At 36.7% G+C, this 22,394-nt stretch overlaps 1 long non-coding RNA gene across 1 annotated transcript in view; it reads right to left on the bottom strand.

Moving 5' to 3' along the window:
- LOC110474170 (uncharacterized) overlaps window positions 1–22,394 on the bottom strand; it is a 166,518-nt gene that overhangs the window by 109,115 nt on the left and 35,009 nt on the right. Inside the window, exons 4-5 of the long non-coding RNA XR_014957600.1 lie at window positions 12,448–12,609; window positions 5,255–5,448 (exon numbers count right to left, since the gene is read on the bottom strand). This is a non-coding gene — a long non-coding RNA (uncharacterized LOC110474170). The remainder of the gene's footprint in view (window positions 1–5,254; window positions 5,449–12,447; window positions 12,610–22,394) is intronic.

The following is a 22,394-nucleotide window of genomic DNA, read 5'->3' as shown; positions in this document are numbered from 1 at the left end:
AAACTTATATAATAAGTTTTAGGACTCCCACTATGAACAAAAATATTACAATTTAATATATATATATATCCTGTGGTAGTGAACTTTTAAGTGCTTTCCAGTTCTCTTCCATACTGTTGTTACATTGTTCTCTTCCTGCTACATCTTTGAGTTTAGACTAAAAATGAGGTACAATAATCTAATGCATTATGAGACTACACATCAGACTTTGCCTGCATTTATAGATCAAACTCTACTAAATAAGGATAGATAAAAATCACTAAAGCAGCTCACTTGGTGGCATCTCAATTAAAATCTACCTAGCAAGGAATACATTCAGTGACAAAAAAAAAAATCAGTTTCCCATTTTACTTTCTTTTTACTGAACTTCAGATTACAAATATGGCATAGCTGCATTCCAAGTACATTAAAAGGTACCAGGAGCTGAGTCTTCCCTGTGGTCAGTAAACCTGACTTCAAAGGTTGGATAGATTTTTCATAAAAACACAATTTAATTCTGATTTAGCATAAGTCTCAATTTTCAATTCATGAAACCAGAGAATTTGAGAAAATTTTGCTCTAAAAACACTGAAGTGCACTTTTCCTGAAACAGAAACTTCTGGGGTGGTGTGACAGTAATGACAATTTTCTTGTTGGACCAGTGAAGCACAGCAGACCCCGAGAGCTGGCAGGGCTCTCCCCACACTGCTCCCTGGGCAGAGGACCAGGCATGACCAAGGCCATGAGCCATGGCCACCAGGAGCCAGGGAGCTCAAACCCAACCTCAGCACAGCTCACTGGGGTTCAGGACAGGCTTGGGCTCTTCATGCCTTGAAGACCAAATTCAACACACTGTGGGGCCAAGCTGTGATGGGAAACCCTTACGAGCTGTGACCCGTAGTTCCACGGTGCAGGAATGTAACTGGCCCAGTACTGTCACCCACCTAAGGAAATGGCTGAACTTTTCTCATCTTCTGGGGATTTTATTTCAGAAGAAAACATCCTACCAGCTCCCTATGCCAGTTCCTTCCCGAGCACTAGGAAAGCCCTAAGACAAGCAGCTCTGGCACCATCCATCCAGCAGCAGTGGCACAAGGGCTGCACAGCCCAGCCTGCCCTGGCAAACACCGGGCACCTCTCTGAGCAGGGGATGGTTCTCATCAGGTTTTTGTCCGAATTCAGTGCATCAGGCATGGGAATCAATAACAGCTTCCTCTGTTGCTCACATCTTTACTCTATTTAAATTAGAGCTTTATTTAAACTGCTGTCTGTGACTGTGTTTTGGTATGCACCACATCACATCATTTGAGGATCTAGCTCTTGCATTTCTGTGGGGTGAATATATACTTCTACATCCTAAATGTTTCAGTTATAAAAAAGGCAGGGGGGAAAGACTGTGTGAACATAAAAGTTTACAGTAATTAAACAATTAATTGCTTTTCTTTTCAGTGAAGAACTGAAGTTCTTCAGAAGTTCTTAAGTTGAATTTAATTGTCCCTTTCCAGAGGGAGTCTTCAAGTAATTTTAATTAATTAGGAACAATTTACCAAGATTTTTCCCTTAGCCTTCTGCTCTTTGGGGTCTGAATACAGAACAGAGGAAGACTACTGGAATGTCAGCAGGAAGAATTACTGAGTCCACTCCTCTTGGCCATTACACTGAGCTAGCAGAATAAAAAGGTTTCTCTTCCTATCCTCTCATGGCAATAGGGATCAATTTGCATTTAGCTCATAAGTCTATGAAAGGCAGATTGCACAAGAGATTGCCTAAGAATAAAAGCTTCTAAAGCATTTTTAAATTTAAAACTATGCCAAAAAGTAAGTATTTATCTTAAGCTCAAAAACATATACTTTTCTTCTGTTAAGCACTCCCATGAACACACTGGGTTTTTTTATTTCTCTGGTCTGTGACCATTTCCAGCTAGCAGATTTCAGTTAAAATGGAAAAGGAATTTCTCACCAGATTATTTTCTGAGAAACTACAGAAGTGTGTCTTCCACAGATCAAATTTCAAAGGCCTGAACATTGACCCAAGAGACAGAGAGCAATACAAAGATTAATCCGAAGCACACACGGTTCCAGAATTTTAAAAATTTCCAAGAATCAACCATTGGCAAAAAGGTTTTTCTAACAAATAACTGTACCTAGAAGAGAAACAGGTATTTTGCATAAGATAAAGAGGACAGTATCACAAGATGCATGCCCTCTGTGTCTGGACAGTATCATGTTTATAGACTAAACAAAATTTTAAAAACTAACAGCAAGTCTCTCTACATTCCATTCACTTTATCTTCTTTGCACACATACTTAAATATGAAAGCCAATGGAATATCTGCAGCAAACATTCCATTATTGGTTTGAGATCTTATCCACCGGATTAACATCCACTGACAAAAGTTTTACATCTGCATTATAAAAATATTTTCAATTCTCAGCCTTCATACATACATCAAAAATAGTGACAGTCATTTGCAGTACCTAACACAAACACACATTCATTTTATTCTACATTTTGCAATGCATGCTCCAATATAATGCTTTCAACATCTTAATAGCCTACATTGATGGCCACAGAAAGCTGGAATAAAGCAATAAATGCTCTACAGACTCTCACTAAAAGGATACAGATCATCAACATTTATGAGACAGGAACACAGGAGGGTAGAGGACCGAAAGTTGAACTATCTGAGGAAATTAAACTGAGATATAGAGGTAGGGTTTAGATAAGAAAATATTCCGGTGAAACAATGGATGATAATTTTTTGAGTGTTCTTTTGTATAACAAAGCCTCTTGGACAATGAGATCAGATCACCATCCTTCCTATTTGAACACTGACACTGGATACCTCCCAGTGCAATGCATTAAAAAAGTCTGATTGGAAACATTTTTGTGCCAGAGGTAGAAGAGATGAGAATTTTCCAGCTTGAATCTGTACTTTCAAAATGATGGGCATGCTCTTAATGTTGAAGACTAGAATTATAATAAATTCCTCTTCAATTTTCCATTCTTGCTTTATAAAACACTGAGCTCTGCATGTACCATCCCTCCCCAGGCAGGATTACAGAGGATTTAACACATGTGTCTAGTGCTTTTTAAAGTTTAAGTATTATTTCTCAAATTGGTGCTTCAGTATAGTAATTATACACATTTGCAAAACTTTACATACAATTTTCTTAATTAAACTTGATACCTGTATCCCTGTTCTACTGAGATGTGTAGCACAATAGGAATCTGTCTATTACCCATGTGATGGATAAAAAAGGATTTCAAAATTTCACAACTGTGAGATTAAAAAGAGCTTCATGTCCTTCAATTTTACATTGTGTCATAAAGCTTCAGTGCGTTTTCTGATATAGGAAGTGGATATAAACTAGTCTTGCAGTCTCCCATGACACTCATTACAGAGCTATAAATACCATTCCCTTTCATTTACAGAACTTGAATAAAATCATAAAGTTTCTGCAGCTACAGAAAATATATGTATTTCAATATCTCATACTTAACATATAGAATCTGAGCAACTACTAAATATTTCAAGTAAAACCTAAAAAAGCCAGAAATGTTTTCTGAAAGAAAAAACATTCAGTAAGTTAGATTTTATTAAATCTCAATGGCTTATTTATTACACAGAACAGATTATAAAATGATTAGTCTACAACTGGCATATTCTCAAGTGTGTGAGGTACATATTGTTATTTTTTTCAGTCACTGACACAGTAAAATCATTTGAGTTATTTACAAGGCAACTTTTTTTAAAGCACTTTAAGCATATTTGAGTCTTTGCATAAAAGAAATATATTTAAATATTTTGAAATAAAATCCAAAGAACATCAAGTAATATAGATAGAATTTTGAATAACTATTTCATCTATCAGCTTACACATCCAAACAGTTGTAGCCCTAATGTTATATCTGCCACTAAAATTTGATGTCCAGATTGATTTGTATCTGGTCATTGTTTATTAGACATAATTATCATTGCTACTCAATTTTTTGTATAGATAAAGTCTGGTTGGAAGGATGGTGTTTCAAATGTCTGACAGCTAGGATATGCTAACATTAAATAGAATAATGACATAAGAAAAATTATTTTAAACTGTTCAGGTGTCAGTAATTCTATTGTTATATTGTCATGCAGCTATCTTCAGAAATGCACATCAAATTTAGTCTTTGGTTAAAGTCACTCAGCTGCTCAGGTGAGGTCACTCAACTCAGGTGTTCAACTAGCACCTGAGTGCAGAAGCTGACCCCAATAGAATATTTGATTCTTTTTCTGAAAGGACAAGTCTCTGAAAGCAAAGGGTATAAAACAAGAAAGAAAATAAAGTCATTGGAATGTGACACCATTTGGAGCTACCCAGGAGAAGTCTGAACCAAAAACAATTTCAAGTGCGTCTGTGCAGTACATATGAGAAAGTGTGTCTAATCTAGACCTACTTCTCATAGAGGAGAAAGATACTCTGTATAAAACAGGCTTAATATATTTATGCATATAAAAAACATTCCCCAATATGAAAAAAAACTTCAGGACACAAACTTTAATTTTCCTTTTCAAATAGTGTTTTTTTCCAAACAAACTGAAAATCAATAATATTGTGCTTAAAGGCCATGATTAAATTTTCAGCTCACAATCACTAGAGAAATGCTAAATCTATTACAAAATTCACACATTTTGATCAGTGCAATTACTAACTATGAAAGTAATAATGAGTCAGATAACCTTACGCGTCCCATCACATTAGGTTTTAAAGCTGAGTTGCTTAAACATCATCACAGTTCCCATTCTATTTACTATAAATCCCTCATATTATAAAAGCACATTTAATTTAGAGTGGAATAAGTAATTAATAAACTATTTCAACTAATTAAAACACTTTCTGTAGGCAGTTAGCAAATTACTGATTACAAATTACTGATTACTGATTGCAACTCAAAATATTAAAAACATTTTTCAAGGAATTAAATGTGAATAATTTGAACATGAACTGTTGTTACTGGGTAGAGAAAAATACAATCATCAAGGGGCTTCATTTACACAAATGTTTAAATTTATCTATTGATAACATTCATATTTAAATGTTCATAACTTTTAAAAATGAAATTACTCAGATACACATCTACTGTGTCATCAAATACTACAGTCTTTTTTTTTCTGATGAAAGTTGGTATTTTGCTACCAAATTTGAACATGCAAACATTTGCAAAGTGAGCAGGAAAGAAGCACAAGCAAGGCTTAGGGGAAGTCACAGCAGAAGTGCAGGCATGGTGCTCTTACCCCGTTCAGCAGGACCAGTGGTGCAGAGCGCGTGGACCTTCTCCTCTGCGTGCAGAGCAAAACCTGCCCTGCTGCCAGAGCCACACTGACACACCTACAGCTCTTCACAGGCCCGGGCTGAGCCTTTCACACTCACTGTGGTTTAACATCACTTAAAACATACTGTTTTCACCTGTGCCTCCTTGTGTTTGCACCTGCAGGGGAGACATAGGTGAAACTTATAAACGAAGTGAAAGAGTGAAATCCTGACTGAACAGAAGGATCTCAATCGCTGGTCAGACACAGGGCAGGAACGCACACAGCCCCCTCTAGTTTTGTTGTATCCTGAATTTTGATTGCCACATTATTCCTTAACCTGTGATTTTAATACCAGCACTGTTATCATCCTGAATATGACTCTACAAGTAACCTTTCATTCACTACTAGACTATATCTTTATGTAAAAAAACACACATGTCAGATGAAAGTTCTATATACAACAACAGTAGATGGAAGTTAATTACTGCTATTTGAAACAAACACCCACATGTCACAAGATACCTAAACAGAGATTTCTGGAAGCAGCCATATTATAAATGACACTCCAATCACAAAAACATACTTTTTCTCATTTCAGTTTTCTGTCATGGGATATAATTTGGGAGGACATTTAAAATTTGACAAGCTTCAGCTCTAATATAAATATGCAAATAATAGACCCAGCATTTTGCAGATTCAGAGTCCTTCCACCTCAGACAGGTGAACTTCCCTGAAATAAAATCTCCCTCTGCCACACTGATGGATTTTCACCAGAATTAATCTCCAAGACCATCTTTGTCATTTCCAGTTAAGTTTCAATTTCATTTCTCATCTTGACGGACTGTGGAAACAACAATTTGGGGGAAGGGGTGGGGGGTTGGTATCATGAAGACCAAACAAACAGTGCTTGGTTTGCCAGTTGGTGATTCTTCTGCTTTCTCTGTTCATCAAAATAAGCATATAGCTATTCTCAAATATCAATTTGAAATACAAATTAAATATCTTCAAAATTTTTATACTAAATCTATACAGAGAGTGAAGCCATTTTGTAATAGGAGAGTCAGAGAGACTTATCAACTAATTCACATCTTGTTTAGACAAATACACATAAAATAAAGAGTTTTATAGGAAACAGTGTGAATCTACATCCAAAAGGTATCCAGGCAACAGAAGCAAAACCTGAAATACTCAGGTACCTGAAGTTCATACATGGGTAATTTTTCAACGTGGAAATTCTGCAGACTGTTTCCAGGCTGGGCAGAGTGGTGCAGCCCTTGGCATGAGCCAATCTCAGCCATCCTCTGAGTGAGTGGAATTGAGTCTCTCTTATTGAGCCAAGCCACAGGCAATCCAGAGGAGCTGGTTAGTTCAGGGCCAATAATTAGAAAATGTGTTCAGAAAAGTAATGGGCTGCTACCATGTCAGAACCCTTCTCTTCCAAAAAATAAGAAGTAACTCAACCCTACTCTGCTGGGTGGGGAATTGCTCCCTGGCCTTATGGATCAGGCACCCTAACAAACATTCCTAAACTCCCTCTTCTCCCACTGCCATCATGACACACAAGGCTGCTGACAGGCTGTTTTACCCTCTATTCAGCTACAAATGATCTCTCTCCACTTTGAAACCTGAACCTGTAACCCACTGGAACTTGTGGTGCCTGTAATCAGCATTGTGAGCAGATAGGGTTTACATTAGACAGCAATGATGCTTGATACTGACTTCAGAAAGACACTGATACTCTCTATTCCAAGGGATTTAAGGTAATTCTCTATAATCAGTCTAATCCCTGAAATTCTACGTTATAAACTATACACTCAGTAAACTCTCAGAAAACATATTTCCTGATTATTAAGACTAACCCTCAGAAGACAAATGTGTTAATATAGCTGGTAAATAAATAATATGAATAAGTCACATGAAAGACATTGTAATGGGCCAAATAAATAAAAGGCTAGTTATTCTGTTCTTCAATAAACCTGAAAAAAACTTGCTATATCCTAGAGAGCAAATCAATGTGGGATTTAACTTGGAGACTCATAGAGAGAGGTAGGAAGTTAATTAAATGGGCTATGTTGTTCATCAGTGATAATAATAAAGCCTCATTAATATGTAAACTATTGAGTTTTTAGACTAGTAAAATTCATAGTTCATTTTGCTTATTCACAGCCTGCAAGTTCCTAGTTGAGTACATTGTGTCTGTATGGAAATTAAAACTAAATATTAAATAATTGCCATTTTCCAAAAATTATTTTCCCGAGTAAAGACCAAACACAATAAGAACTATGAGGCTTCAATTGTTACTGATTAATTGACTCTCCTAAGGTCCCAGTGGAGCACTTGAATTATTTGCATAATTAACTTTTGATATCCATATTGTTTAAATATTTTCTATGTAACTTGAGCTCTATTAGAAAGCAAACTTTATTAGAAGTGTGGGTAAAATAAAATAACAACCTAAAAATTAAATAAGACAGTCCTAGAAAATTATATTAGTTGAGGAGTTACAAGTGTGGCAAAACCAAAGTTAAGTACAATCTCTAATTTGTGACTATAGATGATGAACTTCAAAACAAGAAAAAATTTCTTCTCCAATTCCAGAGCATGGACAACTTGCATATTTTGCAATTACACAAAATCCTATAAATCTGCTCACCGACATCAAATTAAGATACTACCATTCCAATTTACCCACCAGAAAAAGCAAAGTTATGTCTTATTAACACCTTGAAACACAAGTGCAAGCCAATGAAGTTTGCTCACTGAGTCAATGGCAGAGCTGCCTGCAAAGCCTGAGCACCCCAACACCCAAGGGAAGCCAGCCACCCTGGAGTAGGGAATTCTGTGGGAGATACTTCTTACAAAATCTGCTCTGTATAGTTCATTTCTCAGAAGAAACTGACCAGCTGTACATGAAGCTTGTTCATATTCAGAGATGTAATTGTCATTTTCTTTTGCTCCTTCCCAGAATGCATTTTAACCTGCAGCTATTCCTTACAGACACCAACTCACACAAAACAAGAGAACATAGAGAACAGACTCTTTCCAAGAACTATTCCACTAGTACTTGTAGCTCTGAGACTTCAGGCAAGGGCTTCCATGTGTTTGATTAATTAATAAGAAACATTGCTTCTAATATGACAAGAACTGTATATGCTCCATAAACTAAGCCATGTAAGTTATATCCACAAGACCAAGTAGCAGGTGGTAAAACCATATTGTCTTCTTCCTTCACATTTCCATCACATCTACTGTAGTAAAGCTTTTACTCCAAGCAAGGTATTTAGGAGGGAATGGAATATAAATTAAGTAACTGACTAAACCAGCATAAGGTAAATGCTAAATTTCATAAAGGATATACGTAACACTTCATAAAAACAAAAAAAAATTGTCTGATGTATTTTTCCATTGTTTTTAATTTTAATAAAAGCCAGTAAACATCTTGAGCCAAAACAAAATAATAGAAGTGAAACCTCTCCTATTTGCACACATAGGTATTAGTAGAGAAAAATACTTTACAGCATGATAACCAGATACACTCCTTATGTAACATTAGTCCTACAGGCTTTAAAAACCTACTACTAAAATCCCAAGTGTTTGTACTAAAGTAGGTGATTTATGACCCTTGTTTTCAGACATGCTTAAACATTGATCTGCTCAGCACAAGCCTCACGGTGAAAAAAATAAATCAATTCTGGGTTTCAGTGAATGAAGCAGATTGGTAAAGATTCATGAGCTTCACATATAATGATCTAAAAATCAAAGTTGCATGAAGGAGGATCCACTCCCTTAAGGATCCTTCATACAGTGAATGATGCTATTTGATAGCTATTTAGTGGTTTTAGTAGACAAGAGCAGTTACTTCAAAAGGATGCACTTGTGGGAGCAGTGCCCCATAAACCAGCAGAGGCAGCTGCATTTCCATCCTGGACCACACCAAGTTGGAGGGTTTCATTTAAGGTCCCAGTGCCTCTCTGCACCTTCAGAGTGGAAAACACGTGTGGGTGAGCCAGCGACCTGACCTGTCTTCCCTGCACCAGGGTTTGTGTGCTGCACAATATACAAAATATCAGTTTCCCAATAGCAGCGAGTGTGGTGCAATGAGACAGGTGATGGCATTTTGAACGATCCCATTTGGAAGTGCATTGCAGCTCCAGGGCTGGACTAACTCATGAGTTGTCATGAGCAGGGAAACCTCTGCATGCCCAACATTTTGCGGGTGTGCAAGACACTGCCCTGCCTTGAAGAACTTTCTTATGTAACATGTTTTCATTTTGAAATGTGAATTTGTGTCCCAATAGCAGAACATTCAGAGTTAAAGAAAGTTAAAACAAAAACTTGAAATCAAAAACTATAAATGCAGTATAACTGCTTTTAGATCCTCAGTGATTTCCACAGTATTGCTGAAGAGGAGATTGTTTTTATTCTTACTGGCTCACAGATCTAGAGCAAAGCCCATTTGTATCCTGCTTGTCACACACAGTTAGTGCCCATGATGGGTTTCCAGCACCTTTCAGTTATAATTTTCAACCAAAATCTCAAGGCAATGAGGCTGCACAGATGAAGTGCAAACTCTGCATCAAGACAGTGGAGTCAAGGGCCATAACATGGACTTAAAGAGCATCCAGAGTGATTTAAGCTGGGGAAAAAAAACAGATTTTTAACCATCTGACTGGTTTGCCATTTTATAAAATTACTACTTTTGCCCAAATGACAATAAAATATAGAGTGGGACTCCAGATCTATATAAATTATTCATACAATAACAGACACACTACAGTCAGCACACTAATTATAAAGGAAAATCTTTGAAATTTTTCTAGACCTGAATCTTCCAGGCAAACAACCCGGTTAATTTTTTCTGCAAAAAAGAGACAAGGTTTATCTTGCTATGAAAATGAATCTTCTGTAAATATGCTTCCATCTGCCTTTCCTCTGACATATAAATGTATCTTTCACATAAATATTGAGAGATTCATTCTCACCAGGAATGAACAAAAAATCTTGAAAATGTCTTTTTTGACTAAAGTTTTGGATGAGAAAGATGTGAAAAAAGAAAATACAACTCTAAAGCATCAAAATAGCCTGCAAGAATTCACTCTTTTGGTTCTTATCACCCTGATTCACCTAAAGTAATTGATTACTGCAACTGCTTTGCTGAAGCCTCCTTTAAATTCAGGCCTTTGTTCTCCCATTTTTATTACCATTATACAAGCTTGACTGGCAGCCTAAGCAGAAGGTCCTGTTCCATGGATTCTGTCACTTGTAATATTCCCTCAATAAGTACTTGTGATGAAACTGATGTCATCCTTTCTCCACCTTACTTGGTAACAGGGAGATCTCAGTATAGATTTCTTGCATGAGGCTCTTACTCTGCTTTTGCTTTTATTTAGGTGTTTTTCCCTACTTCTAAAATGCAAAGCACAGTGGAGATTTCACTGCCTGAATTTCCTGCCAAACTCATAATGAACTTGCTACATGTTGATACTCACAGATGGAATAAAGCAAACACCAATCCATCATAACCTTTTATATAAACTTGAAATTTGAACTACAGTCCTAAAATAAAAATTAAAACTTCTTTTGATCATCCAAATCAGGAGTAATCCTTAAAAATGGCAGTGCTATTATTTTATTTATTCACATCTTACATGGGAGGAGAACCAAGTCAAACAAGCAAGTCAGAGCAATCTTCCTGTGCTACCCTCTTGTAGCGCTTCCCATATTACAAAAATACTGTATGAATACATCACTGTACTTTGCCATTTCCAAAACAACCATGCTGTTCTCATTGCTTTCTGGAGGCCCACAGGTTATTAAAAAGAGAATTGTATTCATGAGTGAAGCTGTTTGGGAGCATTTTTGGCTGCCCATAAAGTGCAATATTAAAAAATCTATCTGTTTTTCCTAACTGGCACTACCATGATGACCTCGGGTCACTTACAGCGCCTCTCTTTTCACATTATATTGTTCCTGAGATTACTCTGAAATCGTGAAAATAAAAAAAAAAATCAATAACTGCTGTAATATCAGTAGATTTGCTGCTGCTCTGGTTATGTATCTAATCAGGCTTTGAGATGGAAATAGTTGGTGCTAGATTTTGATCCAAAATGGATCTAAACTTCAGCATATTTTCAGAATATGAATTATAACATTCTATTCCCTGATGAACAAATGGCTTTTTTTGGTTTTTATTAAATCTGATGTTATTAAAATACAGTCTTCTTTCCACAAGCAGTTTCCTTACAGAGAGTCCAAAGGCACAACCACTTAAATGTGTCCCTCTGCTAGAGAGGTTTTCACATCTCCAACCATCATGTCTCTAATTACCTGGTTTATATCATCAATTAGAGTCAGACTGGGTGGGTTCAGCTCCACCATCCCACTGGAGCTCATTTACCCCAATATGCAATAGCAGGATCAAGCATATAATCTTTCCCTTTGTATCCCAGCTGCAGCAGATCTGTTCTCAACAAAATAAGTTCATGAAATTTAGTCAGAAATTAATAAACAATGCTTAGATATTGATAATGGAAGAACTATCATAGTCCCCTACAAACAAATGTGTGTGGGGGATTATCCTGTATATATATCCAGGGAATCAATATATGAAACAAAAACATACTTGTCACTCTACATAAGAGGGTAAATATGTGTAAAGCTGTCCTCACTATTGATCCATTAGAGATGATTTTCCAGGCAATAACACAATGAGTCAAGCAGGTAATAAAAAGACGACAACTGTTTCTACTGCTATTTTTTTTGTTTATCCAAGTTTTATAATCTGCCTTCAAATAGAACAAGAGAAATAAAAAATTTTGCCAGAACCTTACTTAGAAGAAAATCAATTGGTTTTAGGTTTGTTTTACCTCCTCTGTCTCTAATCTTATCTTAGAACTAGGAATTTTTCTCCATACAGTTTCCTAGTATAGCTTGTGAAGTTCAGAAATCAGAAATCCAGGCTATTTCAGCTACAAGAAATTCAGACCTGTCAATCAGAAACTATTAATGACAAAAAACTATATTATTGTGAGTTTGACCAGATACTTTACAAAGAATGCAATACTTTTGAGAGACCTGAGGCTGATCAATCAAGAGTGTGAAAACCTGATCTTTTGTAAATGGAGTTCCATATAAATGAACTCCATGTAAAATTGGCAAAGAATGGGTCACTGTACCTGGAGCACAGGTGCACTGAAGGAAATGCCTTGGAAGCTGTCCAGCATTGTAGAACAATCTGCCTCCGTCTGCCATTCCCAGCAAAGCATTGTGAGCTGCTCTGGTTCATGGACAAGGTGCCTTTCATTTGTATCATCAAAATCTCCACAAACTTTCAGCTGCTGAAGAAACAAAAAGTTTTATTCAAAAGCAGGCCTGCACAGGCTGGTCAGCTAAACAATTTCACCTTTTTTTTTTTTTTGCAGGCTCACTGCTTCATCAAAACTCAGAGAGAAATTTATGTAAAATCCAAAGGCTATTTAAATTGAATTCTTTAATTCTCAACACACAACAGATAATTTTTTAAATGACAACTCCCTGCATTTAACAGAGAATGAAGGAATTTGTTCGTAGCTTCTACAAACCTGAAGCCTGAAGGGCCAACCCCTCACGCAGAATTAATTAGACACTGCAAAGGTAAATATAGACCCAGGAATTTACTATTCAATGCAAATATTCCAATTAGAAGAGTTCAATGTATTTGACAGCCAGCCCAGCAAGTTCACAGTGGGATGTTTTTGGACACACAGTAGATGCTACATGACCAACATCACAACCATTTTGTAGGGGACAATATGGGCCTGGAAAAGCTCCCCACAGAGAGCCCCAGTTCTGTGTAATCAGTAGAGGCCACTCTGCTAACACATATTCCTTCCTTTCTGCACACACACTGATGGATGGGCCTGAAAGGATGGAGATGTGCAGCATGGGCAGACATCCATCAGTTCCACTGGATCCTTTAGTGAACAGTACACATCCCTTAAGGCTGTGCTGGCAAATATTGTCACCAGTGGCACTTCACTGCCATGGAGATTGAGTTTCCACAAAGCACCCAATATCTGTTGACATTTAGAGGCAAGCCTGTCACTGTTTAAGAAATGACACAAACTCACCAGAAGGCTGGTTTGCACAGCATAGCTGTTTTACTCTGAATTCTCTCTTTTTGTACATTGTTCTGATACAGATAGACCAGATATGTCAATTTATCAATACATTTCACCTGATTGGCTAATTAACAAAGCACCTTTGTTATAAAACAATATTTGAGAAAAACAGGAAAACAGAGAGTAGGAAAACACCACTTGCAGGTTGTTTATAATAATAAGTTATCATTGTTTATCTTCAACTCCCTTATGTCCCTACAAGCTGATTCTAGGAAAGCTTATCAAGTTTTCTCACTTTCTGACCAGGCTGTCACATCCACACAAACCCACTGAAGGGCAACAGAAATTCAGTCTTTCCACTGACAGGGCAGCAAGAAAAGAGCTCCATGGGGGAAATGGAATTACCATGGACTTTTACCGCCTGAGTTTTCATGGTGCAGTCTGAGAACAGTATTAATGACTTCCTTCCAGTTTATTACTAAGCTGACAAGCCTCCTTAACATCCAGCTGGGATGGCCATTGTACAGACGGGGAGATTGAAGTGCAGGAAATTAAAAGTCATATTTCAAGAATGTCTCAAATTTCATTACTTGGTTTCCAGAGGGTTTATTTTTTTGAAACAGGTCTAGAGTTTACTTTCAGTAGTAATTGGTAAAAAAAAAAAAGCAGGAGTTCAATTCTCTTGAAACTAGAAAAAGCAAATGGCTAATACTAGATAGCTGTAAAGCATGGTCAACCTAAAAATGAAGGTCACACTTGAAAACTTCACTCATTTCCCAGAGTCCAGTGTTAAATTAATGAGTTTTTTTTACTTCCCATATTTTCTGTCTGTACAGCTGAAACAGCTGTCACGAGGGTAAATGGCAGAGAAGGATTGAGTTACCCTTTCCTGGGCAGAGATGCATCACCCAGGTAGGACAAGGAGAATCAGTTTGTTCTCTTTGGTTAAAGTTCATAATCATTTCTGAAAGAGGCAGACACACATTCACCAGGCTAAGTTAAAAGCCTTGCACTCTAAAATGATAATTATTTTCTAATAATTTCCAAATCGTCTGGGCATTCCTAGTTCTCAGCAGAGCAGAAAAGCTTTGCCATAGCTGGAAATGCTCACTATGGTTATCAGGCTCTGTATCACCTCTGTCAGGTGATGTGATACAAATTCAGTTTGTACAGTTTGTGGTATGTGTATTGCTGTCACAGCCAATATTTTGATCTCTCCAGAGAAGAATACAGGGTTCTTTAAGTGCCAAGAGAAACCCCAGCTATCTAAGGAACAGATCACTGAAAGTCTGTGGGAGGTTTTACACTTGCACTTGTAGACACACATTTCCATCACAGGGGAGGCTCAGCACCAGCTTTGCATTGCTAGGATTTCTGCATCAGATGAAGACCAGGAGCTATTAAAGAAAAGGACAATTTTGTTCCTCTCACAATGGAGAATTTTCTTGCTCTAAAAACCCCTTTGGTTTGCCACCCTATTTGAAGGGATATCAATGATATTCATTACACTGCTAAAGGTTAGCAGGTTGTTTTCTTTGATACTGTAATCATTTCAATGGCTGACTTCCATAGGCCAGATAGCATTCCTCATGCTCTTATTTCTCAGAGATAATATCTATTCCAAGCAAGGAGACCAAGCTCTCCTTATTTCATACATCTCATAATATCTCAGATTTTTTTTTCTTGTCCTGAGTCTATTGCAAACATGTCATTCTATTTTTGAATTGCATTAAGTTATAGAGAAATACTACATTTGGAAAAATTCTAGCAAATTGAATTGTTTTCCTTTGAGTGTTTCTAAAATTATTATGAAATAAAAACTTTTAGCACTGAAACAAAGAGATTGCTATTTGCAATAGTAGACAGAGAAGTGTTTCTGTCACTCTGTAAACCTTTATGTAACTTAGTAACTGCTCTTTGCATTTGTTTGCTGATTGCTGATTTGTTTCCAAAATCAAGTGGAAAAAAATTAACCAAGCAGAAGAATTTTACATACTTCAAGAATGAAGACTTTTTTTTTTTTTTCCAGGACTATTCATAGCCTCTCCTGGGGTATAATTCATTACTGGAAGATTGTGCCACCATGTGTTTTATAACTAGGTATTTCATTTGCTTTGTCTTAATTGATCCTGAGGCTATTCAGATGTGGGTCTAGTGGCCTTTTAGACCAAAATCAGATGGATGAACTCTGAGTAGAGAAACGAAGTGCATTATCTGTGTTGCTTTTCATTGCAGTGACCATGTAGAGGGCTCCTATAACATGTCAATTCTTTGAAAAGGAAGAATAGGAGAAATTGCATCAGAATTAATGCATGGGAACAGGAAAAAAAATTATTAAAAGGAGGAGGGAAATCACTTGGATCAGAAAATTTTCCTATAAAAGATGAAAATAAAATTGCAAATATGGAACTTACAAAGATTGCAATGTGTTTCCTGTCAGAACAGTAGAAAGGAGAATTCCCTGTGTTGAAGTTGGAAAACACAATTTCAGTTCTAGAAAGAGACAACAGAAGTGAAATATGGGGCAGAAGATGAGGACAAACACTGATGGTGCAGAGAGATCTACAAACATAGGAGGTTTGCAGAGAGTGACTTGCCAAGGGAAGCCAAATACCTTTTATTACTGGTGCACAGCTAAACTGTAAGCAAGTTTAAGTATGCCCAGGTACATTTTAGAGACCAAAAGACCATAAGACCAAAAGGAATAATTCAATAAATATCTAGGAAATGGGTCTAGTCCATACCAGTCCCTCTACAACTATCAGCTCAGGAAGACCAAGTTGTTTCCAGAAGAGTGGTTTAAAGTTGGGAACAAACTGAGCTTCCAGTGTGAATAATAGATTGCTTGTGCTCCTCATATTGCTAAGTGCCTGGCCTTGCCATATGGGCCACACACACACAATGAAAGCTTGCTGATAGCTCAGAATGTCATTCCAACTAAATCTGCTTTTTGTAAGACTTCATCTGATATTTCTGGTTACAGTATTATTAAATACTTCTTTTCAATCCAAGCTAAGATATATAATTAGCAAGTCTTGCTCTCCACAGATCTTGAAACACAAGATAACAATCCAAGTAATAAATCAACTCTGGTCAGCTCCTAGTCAGATGACTTTGCCTTAAATGCCTCTGAGCTGAAGTGCAATGCCTTAAATGGAGAAAATAGTTGTAACATCAGCTAGAACTCTTTCCAGTGCAAGTTCCAAAACTGAAAAATCCTATTTAATAAACTTGAAAGAAAGTCTATATCAAGTAGTTCCTTGGATTCCCTCCTGATTCCAAGATGAGACATAATGTTTCACTTTCAAATTATTCAATTGCTTCACCTTTCCCTCATTTGCATTACTTCTGTGCTTAGTTAGGAGGTTGAAACTTCAAATTAAAAATAAAGAAGAATCTTTACTCTTGTCCTCCTGAATAAAATCTGTTTTGTATAATCAGCCCATTTTCAGATACTTCTTTTAATAGAGAAGTTGTTTCTTTTGGAATTTGCATCAATTTTTTTGTATTTTGATTTAATACAATGTTTATTTAATCCAATGTACCTTGTAACTTTTCTTCTGAAATTAATAAAAACCCAATAATTTTAAAGTAGCCATCTTCCAAAATCTTTTCTTTCTTTCCCTTCCTATGTCCGTGTAATAGTAAAAACATCCCTGCCAAGAATACTACATTTCAAATTGAAATCACTAGAAAAAATCTTGCTGGAAGCCAGCAATGCAGTAAATTTGAAAACAAAGGAAACAAAACAGAATGGCAGTTATTAATTATTAATCCTCAATAAAATGTACTAGCATTAAAAAAAGGTACAAAGCAAAAGGTTAATATCCATGTTACAATATTTATAATGCCAGTAGCTGATAATAGACACTGAAGGAATCAGTCAAATAGGCAATGGAGTCACAGACGACAACATGCTCTTAAAAACAAATTCTGAAAGCAAGACATATGCCAGGTGCCTTACACAGGTAGTACAAATATCAATTCATAAAATTAACACCTGCTTCTAAATTTTTTATGCTACATTTAAAAGAGAACAGAAATGGCCTGTAATGAGAGAAGATGCATGGCAGCAGCTGGAAAAATTTAATAGTTTCAAGTCAAGAGGCACAGAAAATTAGCTAAGAAGCTCTCTGAACTACTATAAATTTCTTTACAAGCCCAAAAATCTAAGGAAACTTCAAGTACAAAATGTTCTCAGTGTTACTACAGTGTTGTAAGCAGTAAATGTTGTGGCTGGGGAATTGGAAACTGGTCAGCCTTCTGCAAAACCTGGAAGAGATAACTTGTACTGGGCAACAGAGCTTCAAATACCATCAATGCCAGTCAGCAGCCAAAATATAATAATGGATGTTTTCCTAGCAAGTCAGTCCTGTTAAAATTCTGCTCTCTTTTCAAGAAGTTTACAGCAGTTTGATAAACACAGATGTGTCAGTGCAGTCCACCTGGACTCCTCCAAGCTACCTGGCTTAAAACAAAAATCTTGCTTGGAGGATTGAAAAGAGAGTATTTCTTAGTTTTTAAACTTTGTGAAGCAACCTCAGACATCAAACACTAATGTCAAACCAAAAATGTTAGGAGACACTCATTCCAAGAGAAATCATTTTACTAAGAGACTTTGAAACTACAGCTGCCTACACACCCAGGAAATTACTTGTTTTTCAGGAAAAATGTGTTGTTTTTCCATTTAACTTGAGGTCCTGTCTCATTAATAAAAGCATCCCTGAATATTCATTTTCATGGGAACACTCTGCTTGCTGTTGAATATGCAACACACATCATTCTGCCTTTCTACCTGGAACTGTCTCCATAAACCTCAACTTTCATCTGTTTTATTGACCTCCTTCTGTTATTCAAACACCAAGAGTACAGATAGTTTAATACTGTCACATAATTTGTGGTGCCAGTATGCAAAAACTGTTACTATTCTAAAACAACCCAAGAACATAGCTATAATGGAAAAATAACAACCTACCAGGCTCAAGACAGATACATTCAGCAGATCCTAAGTAATATCATCAGCTTTTAAAAGGCAACATCTGCACAGAAACAGCAAAAGACCCATGTCCTCTCCTCTTTTCAATATCTCACAATAATATTTTAGGTGGCAGTGATTTATTTCCTTTCACATATTTGAGCTTTTTGCACTCTCACATTACATATCAACATTTCAATAAAAATATAATAAAAACTCAGAGGGTCTGAACTTGATGGATGAGGATGCAAAAAAGGGTGAAAACATGAATGTAAATGTGCCTTTGTGCTAATCTACCCCTGAACAACCAATTTAAAGGGGTATGGTTCAAAATTGTGAAAATACTTAAATTTCAATGTAACTAAATATCTCTGACACTTTAGAAAATACATTCTTTAACGTCAATGGGAAAAGAAGGTATTTCCTGTGCAATGTAGCTGTCCAATATTAATATCAATAGAATATGACAATGACAAACTGAATACTTATTCAAATAAGAGTTGGACCTCTTTTGGACATCTTTTTAAAAGTAAATATGTATTACAGTCAGAATTTATTCCCAGACCACATTGGAAAATATATTTCCTTCCAGAAATCTCTATCATTATTTTAACAGCTTTCAAAAGCACTGAATCCATCTCAGACCTGCAGCCCAAGTTCTTTTGAATGCATTGATTGCAATGATGATAATGTTACTGCTAAATGAAAAACATAGGGTCACATTATATTAATGTTACCAGCTTTAGTATTCAGACTTTTTACACTATTCAATGTTTTTAACTTTATACTTATAATTAAGTAATTTTCATCAAATTACTCCCTCACACAAAAAGCAGAGTAGCACAAAACCTGATATAAATATACTTAGCCTAAATAGGAAGTTATTGCATGACATCAGTAAAACTGGTATTTTCAGATTACTGAAAATTATTGTAACATATATACAAAAAGAATAAATACTACTTTAACATAACACTGTTGTTTTCTTCTGAACTCTCAAGATACAAATATGCAATTAACCTGCACTTCATCTTTTAAAGAAAAAAGACTCCTTCTGTTGGATAAGAGGACATTTGGGGTCGTGCTGGCAAGCAGTAAATAGAATGCAAGGTCTTGAATTCTGCTGCAGCTGCTGTGGGCACAAAGGTGATGCTGAAGAAATTGTCAATAACTCTGAGTTTTGACTGTGCATTTTCAGATTTATATTTATAGTATTTGTACTGTTAAAAGGGACAAAAATATATCTTGACTCCTAATACATTTTGGTACCCCCCAAATTTGGGTCTTTATATATGTCTGATTTAAGTCTTTCTAATTCTTTAAATGGGATTTATATTAATTGAAATATACCAAACCAAAAGTAGACTGTGCAGAATATTCCAAAAAGACAATCCGAAGAGTTTACATAAAGCTTGAGAAACCAAAGAAATCCACAAATTATAGGATTAAGAAACAATGGTTGAACATAGAATGAGATCTGAAACAACAATAATAAGATTACATCAGTTTACAGTGCATTTTATCAAATGAAGTAATGTTAGCACTAATGTGGTATTTTTGTTCAAATTACATTTTCTTTGTAGATTTCCTCAGGAGTCAGTTAAGTCTGAAGAAAATCAGTTTGCTAAATTTAAATTAAAAACACTTAAAGCAGCAAATCCTGAGTCTAATACATGTCAGAGTGGATAAATTCAAAGCTACAGGCTCCCAATCTTCCAGCTTTGGCTGATTCTAACAAAACACATTCACAGAGTGAAAGGGATCCAGCCTGAACACACGGGGTCATTTCTACTGTTTAGACATTTATTATTTAAAGTACAATATGTGTCAAAAACTAAGTTAATCTTTCAGATAGTTAGCTGTTTTTGAAAATGTGTAAGTATTTAAAGGTATCAAACAAGTCAAGTAAAAGGACAGACAGTAAAACCATATGGTCAAAAAAATCACTGCTTTATACACCCATAATATTATCTAACTTTCATTTAAACTTATTTAAAGTGAAACTTTTTTTCTCAGTCTAAGTAATACTAATAGTCTTCAGCGTGTCTATTTTTACAACAGTTTTTCCCAGAAGAAAATTAGTTGGGCTGTGGTTTTTTTCTAATGAGAAATACATTATTTCACCTCAAATTAATTTAGAATTGATTGATGGGAAAATTAAACCTTGGACAGAAAGCAATTGTGGAGTTTTTTTAGCCAATAGGGAAACACTGTACAAAATTATGGTGTGCAGAGACAGCTGTTGCTATGGAAACTGTTTTGCAACCTTAAATGTAACAGCAAGTACCAGGTGTCTGCTGTAATGAGGCTGTAAGGTAATTACAGATTGTAAATAAAGTTTGGTGGCAAACTGGTGTGGCAATAAGGGTGGATTTAAAGCAGGTATGATCTCAAGACCTAAAGGACAAGCTGTCTCTGGATGACATGCTGGGGAGAAGGTGCAATTTGGTGGTGGCCAACACAAAGCTCACAAGCACTTGGCACTGCTGGGCCGGTGCTCCCAGCCCCAGCGCTCAGAGCAAGGATCCAAGCTGGTCTGCAGCAGGAGTTACAGAGCAGAGTGCATGGCCAGCAAAGGACACATCTCCGGGACAAACAAGACACAGCAGAGCCCTGGGTCACTCCCCAAGCTGGAGAAACAACAGCTCCACAGCAAAGCTAAAGGGAAAGGGAAATGCCCACACTCAAAGGAGCCTGGCTGCAAGGGCCATTTCCCTGCTATAAACAACATTTCCCTCCAGCACTGACTCAGCTTTTTCAGAATGCTCAGAAATAGTAACAGATCGTCTGCTCCTCTATCCTGACAGTATTATATATCACAATTACCTGCTGCTTTTCTGGGTCATTTTAGAAGACTATGATACATTTATTCCAGTAACTAAACAATGGACTTCAAATTCCAAAACTCCAGTTCTTAAAATGCACTTTAGTAACTGCACTATGGAAGTTACTCACATTACCATTGCTGAGTCACAGCCCAGATTTGGCATTGTTGAGAAGTCAAGTGAATTGTCTCTAGATTACGTCATTTTTGGTAGATTCATCTCTATGAACTTTGCTTCAAAGAAGATTCTAAAAAGCTCCTCTTCTGAAATTTATCTATGTATCTACCAGACATTTTTGGATTTCTTGGGTCCTTGGGTTTCTTTCAGGGCTCAGAAATTCTGAACAGGTACATGGTAAAGACCCATATCGGAGCCACCTCCAGGGGAAGAAAACTGTTGCCTGGGGTTTGGTTGCTGGCTCAGGTTAAAACATGGCACTGCAACACTGACTTTACCTCTGCCAAGGGGAATGAGAATGAAGGGAAGCTCAGTCCCATCTGTCTGCACACACAGCAGCACCACTGCCCCTGGAACCAGCCTGGGGATGACCTTCAGGGATGACTCCTCGCATGCCAGCAGTTACAATCTCCTGGGCTTGCTCAGGCATTTCTAAACCAACATAAAAGTAATAAATTGACATGGAAAGAGATCCTTTGTAAAAACCAAACCCTCTTAAACTTATGCAAGAGAAAATTGTGTTCCTCAATACAGATTTTTCCAGCATTTCCACTTGCTATAGGGAGTCTCTGGTTGCTGCCTGATGTAATTTGTTTCTCATTATAACCACATGAACTCCAAACCACTCAAATTTGCATTTATTGCAGTGCACGTGACTATTTTTGGTCAGTTAATGCATGTTGCTAGGAGAAGCCCTGGAAGTCATGCCTTGTATTCCAGACACGACATCAATGAATTTGACTAGAGCTTTACAACACAGTATCAGAAAGTCAAGTAATGGTAACTTTGACAAAGAGCTAACTCTAAAAAAAATCAAAAGCACATTCATATGTCCCTGTAGTGCTGGGGGGCTGGAAGGAAGGGGGGAAGAGGTGCAGTGGAGCATAGTCATTTATTTCAATTATTGTCTGCTTTTCCTAAATCAGTTTTGACAAGAATTACATTTCATAATATCCATTATTCTCTCGGCCTTGTTGGGTTGGCTCTCTCTCTCCATATTAACAACATCATTGATGTCTCTCTAAGCCACATCTCCTGCTATCATT

The sequence above is a fragment of the Lonchura striata genome, chromosome 10 (assembly GCF_050655825.1).
Source record: "Lonchura striata isolate lonStrDom1 chromosome 10, ASM5065582v1, whole genome shotgun sequence".
In the NCBI taxonomy this organism is placed as follows: domain Eukaryota; kingdom Metazoa; phylum Chordata; class Aves; order Passeriformes; family Estrildidae; genus Lonchura; species Lonchura striata.
This window is presented reverse-complemented; position numbering and strand designations above follow the sequence as displayed.